The 5,000-nt window shown below is 45.5% G+C and overlaps 1 pseudogene; it reads left to right on the top strand.

The window, feature by feature from the left end:
• The window catches only part of LOC112069108 (sushi, von Willebrand factor type A, EGF and pentraxin domain-containing protein 1-like), a 115,095-nt pseudogene that overhangs the window by 59,200 nt on the left and 50,895 nt on the right, over nt 1-5,000 (top strand).

Below are 5,000 nucleotides of genomic sequence, written 5' to 3'. Positions count from 1 at the left end.
ACAGTATAATACTTTATCTGTGTTTGATGGAGCTTGCTTGGCAAAATGGGACGAATATGATAGTCCCTTAAAGTGTAATCACCACCCATCTGGCTTCTTTAGGCAGGCTAAAGCGAACTTTCAAAGTATTTCAAAGATTTCTAAATAATATTTGAAACCCAGGACAGGACTCCCTCAGACACAGGCTCTGGTTCACAGCACTATGTTTAGCTGCAGTTGACAACCAATCCCTGTACAATTAGACAGGACATTAAAGACACAGAGAAACATATATTTTTTTCCCCTGCACAGAAATCCTGGAGAGAAGAATAGAGAGAGCTCTGCTTAGGGTTGTTCTAGTGTTCTAGTGGTTAGCTGACAGCAGACCCATCAGACTAGAGGAGAGGGTCATTGCTGCTTTTTTCTTCGCTTCTCTCTATTGCTTGACTTGCCAATGTCCATTTTGTTTTCGGGGACAAGCATTTCACAGAACTTCAAGTTCTTCAATGTGCGTTGGCAAAAAACCATTAGGGCAATGGACCGCCAAAGAAAGGAAGACCCTAGGATTTAGCCTCTGCTGCAGAGGAGTAAGTTCATTATGAGTTCTAACTGGCACCTCAGATTGCAGCCCAAATAAATGCTTCACAGTAGTTCAGTAACGAGACAGCATCTCAACATCAACTGTTCCACGAGAAGAACTGTGTGAACTCAGGCCTTCACATGGTGCCAAGATTGGCTGCACTGAAAGCCACTACTTCATGGCAAATGTTGAGTACACCATACTAAGGCACAAGGAAGAAGAGACTTGCTTGGGCAAGAAACACAGTAGGGCCGGTGGGACAATCTGTCTTTGTTTCTGAAGAGTCCAATTTGCGATTTTTTGTGATTTTTGGATGTTCTCCACAACGTGTCTTGTGAGACGCAAGAGTAGGTGAACGGATGATTCGCATGTGTGGTTCCCCCCACGTGAAAGTTTTGGTAGAAATTGAGAGAAAGTGATGGTGATGGGGGTCCTGTGTGCTGGTGACAACAGTATGATTCATTTAGAATTCAAGTACATTAACCAGCATGGCACCAGTACAAGTCATCTGCAGGATACGCCATCCATCTGGTTTGCACTTAGTGGGATATCATGTTGTTTTTCCAAACACGGACAATGACGAACCTCCAGGCATGTGTAAGGGCATTTGGACAAGAAGGAGTGTGATGGAATGCTCATCAGATGACTGGCTCCACAATCACCCGACCTCACCCAGTTGAGAGTGGTTTGGGGATCTGTGGTTCCCGGGTGGTCCTCCCGGGTGGCGCAGTGGTTAGGGCGCTAGCATGCGTCACCAGAGTCTCTGGGTTAGCCCAGGCTGGTGGGTTCGCGCCAGGCCTTTGTCTGCAGCCGGCCGCAACCGGGAGATCCGTGGGGGCGACGCACAATTGGCATAGGTCGTCCGGTTAGGGAGGGTTGGCCGGTAGGATATCCTTGTCCTCAGTATGTAGATTTTTTTAACAATAAAGATAAAAATATGACTGAAACAATGTATCAACTCTAGCCTGTAAGTCGGCTCTGGAGTACAGAGCGTCTGCTCCTTTGGCGATGGGATATCCTTGTTCAGTATGTAAAAATGTAATAAAAATGTGGATGCTCTACTGTAAGTCGCCTCTGGATACAGAGCGCCTGCCTAAGATGATAAAACTGTAATGTAAAGTGTAATGAGTGTTGTACCGCAGATGTGAAGGAAAAAGCGCCAGGAACAGTGCTCAGCATAATGTGGGAATTCCCTCAAGACTTTGGAAAAGCATTCCAGTGAAGCTGGTTGAGAATAAAATCTAAAATATATTTGATTTGTTTTACACTTTTTGGTTACTACATGATTCTTTTTTTATAGGTGTTGATGTTTCACTGTTATTCTACAATGTAGAAAATAGTACAAAATTAAGAACAACCCTTGAATGAGATAGGTGTGTAAACTTTGTGACTGGAATGTATCTTGTAAGCATATGGCCACAGGTACAGGACAGCCATACAGCTGGGATTACCACAGCTCATACAGAGACAGGTGTGTCTAGCCTTGATCAAGAGCACTGGACTGCCAGAGGGAGAGGGCAGGAGAGGGAGGGGTCTTATTTGATATTCATTCACATAGACGTTTCATCCGGAAAGGTGAGGATATACAGAGGTCCATAAGGGAGATAGAAGGAAGTAGCTGGCAACTGGACCTTATTGCTACATCAGATTGTCACTAGATTCCCATAAGGGATACGAACTCTTGGCAATATCTCTGTAGCTGCATCTGCCCATTTCTATCCCAAAACAATGGCCCACTAAGGCAACACAGCATCTGTTCAGATGCACAACTGTAGTTCTATTCCCACCTCTTCCATCCCTTCTTTAATGACAGTTGTGTGTGTGTGTGTGTGTGGTGTGTGTGTGTGTGTGTTGTGTTGTGGTGTGTGTGGTGTGTGGTGTGTGTGGTGTGTGTGTGTGTTGTGTGTGGTGTTTGGTGAATATCTCCCCCAGCAGCTCCCACATATGGAGCACTCATCTCTTCTCTCTCTCTTGCCAAACGTGTGTGAGCTTTTGGAACGCACAGCGGCAAAGTTTCCTTATAAAACTCTTTGACTCTTTGGACTCCTCTCTCTCTCTCTCTCTCTCTCCTCTTCTCTCTCTCTCTCTCTCTCTCTCTCTCTCTCTCTCTCTCTCTCTTCTTTGATAGATATCTAAACTCAAATACAGACACCCTTCCACTGCTGCTTTTTATCTTTCTGGATGTATGATGGATGTATCACACAGTAAGACCTGCCAAGTACGTTGTTGAGAGAAATGCATGTGAGGTAACAGCAGACACACACACACACACACACACACACACACACACACACACACACACACACACACACACACACACACACACACACACACACACACACACACACACACACACACACACACACACACACACACACACCACAACACACACACACACACACACACACACAACACACACACAGCACAGCACACACCGAGGCGTCATGCCAAAAGTGTTCGCTTTACCAGCTGCCAAATCCTACAATTAGTGAGGCCCACAACTGTTTTATATGCGATAGAGGACCAGGTGTGTGATATGTAGCTATATATACTCTATATATATATACACACTCAGCTGTGGCAACCCCTTCTTCACCACCAGCCATCATCATCGTCTCACACCGTAACACGAACCACTCGGCCCCACAGCCTTTGAACAACCGCCCCATAAAACATCGAGAAACACCCCAAGACACACACCTCTCTCTCAGTCATGTCTCCTCTCTCCTCTCCTCACCCCTACTCCACCCCTCCTCAGGCTGCAAAGACATGACTGTGGTTTGTGTAGCAGCAGACAGGGGTTAGGTCATGGGAGATCCAGGGAGGGCCCATACCATAACTAAGCAGCCTGCAGGTGCACTGACAGCTGGTAGCGGGCAGCAGCCAGGACTGGTATTTTGGGATGAGAACCAGGGTGACTTGAGGAAGGATCAGAGCGGCCAAGCTTTTCTTCCCTCCCTCCTTTCCCTATCTACAACCGCCCCCCTCCTCTCCCGCTTCACAGCCACTGTAATTACGTTACCCCGCTGGAGACGCTTGAAGCCAATTAACAATAAAAACAGAGCTCTAGCTTTCTATTTCCCTCTCTCACACTCTCTTTCTCTTTCTCTCTCTCTCTCTCTCTCTTTCTCTTCTCTCTCTCTCTCTCTCTCTCTCTCTCTCTCTCTCTCTTCTCTCTCTCTCTCTCTCTCTTCTCTCTCTCTCTCTCTCTCTCCTCTCTTTGCTAGCTGATTTGTCCTATTTAGCTAGCTTGCTGTTGCTAGCTAATTTGTCCTGGTATATAAACATTGAGTTGTTATTTTACCTGAAATGCACAAGGTCCTCTATTCCGACAATTAATCCACACATAAAACGGTCAACCGAATCGTTTCTAGTCATCTCTCCTCCTTCCAGTATTTTTCTTCTTGAACTTATATGGTGATTGGCATCTAAACTTTCATAGTATTACCACGACGACCGACGACACAGTTTGTCTTTCAATCACCCTATCTGCTTCTATAAACCAATGAGGAGATGGGAAAGGCAGGACTTGCAGCGCGATCTGCGTCACAACTAAGAACTGACTTCTATTTAGCCCTTGGCAACGCAGACACTCGTTGACACGCGCGAGCAGTGTGGGCGCAATAATTGAATAACATAGATTTCTAAATGTATTTTGCAAAGCTCGCGCATACGACGCGAGCGGTGTAGTCAGGGTGTAATATCGCTCCATCAATCTCTCTTCACTCTTTCCCTACAGTATCTTCACTGTCTTTGTCCTCCTCTTGTCACTCTCCTCTTCATCTCATCTATACAATTCCAATTAATTTCATTACAAACAAACAAACCAAGTATAGAGTATTGTAGCAGGTCTGGTCTGGCTTGGCCTTGCATGTCGGGTACAAGCAGTATAATACTTTATCGTGTGTTTGATGGAGCTTGCTTGCAAAATGGATGATAGACGATATGATAGTCCCTTAAAGTGTAATCACCACCCATCTGGCTTCTTTAGGCGGCTAAAGCGAACTTTCAAGTATTTCAAAAGATTTCTAAATAATATTTGAAACCCAGGACAGGACTCCCTCAGACACAGGCTCTGGTTCACAGCACTATGTTTAGCTGCAGTTGACAACCAATCCCTGTACAATTAGACAGGACATTAAAGACACAGAGAAACATAATATTTTTTCCCCTGCACAGAATCCTGGAGAGAAGTGAAGAGAGCTCTGCTTAGGGTTCTAGTGTTCTAGTGGTTAGCTGACAGCAGACCCATCAGACTAGAGGAGAGGGTCATTGCTGCTTTTTTCTTCCGCTTCTCTCTATTGCTTGACTTGCCAATGTCCATTTTGTTTCGGAGTAAAGTCTCACAGATTGTGGGGTTGTGTCTGTGTGTTGGGGGGGGGGGGGGGGGGGGTGTATGTGCAGTTAACTATATCATGAATCATTCCATTTCTAAATGTTT

This window comes from Salvelinus sp. IW2-2015, unplaced genomic scaffold (genome assembly GCF_002910315.2).
Source record: "Salvelinus sp. IW2-2015 unplaced genomic scaffold, ASM291031v2 Un_scaffold910, whole genome shotgun sequence".
In the NCBI taxonomy this organism is placed as follows: domain Eukaryota; kingdom Metazoa; phylum Chordata; class Actinopteri; order Salmoniformes; family Salmonidae; genus Salvelinus; species Salvelinus sp. IW2-2015.
The sequence above is the reverse complement of the archived record's forward strand: the minus strand, read 5'-3'. Positions and strand labels throughout refer to the sequence as shown.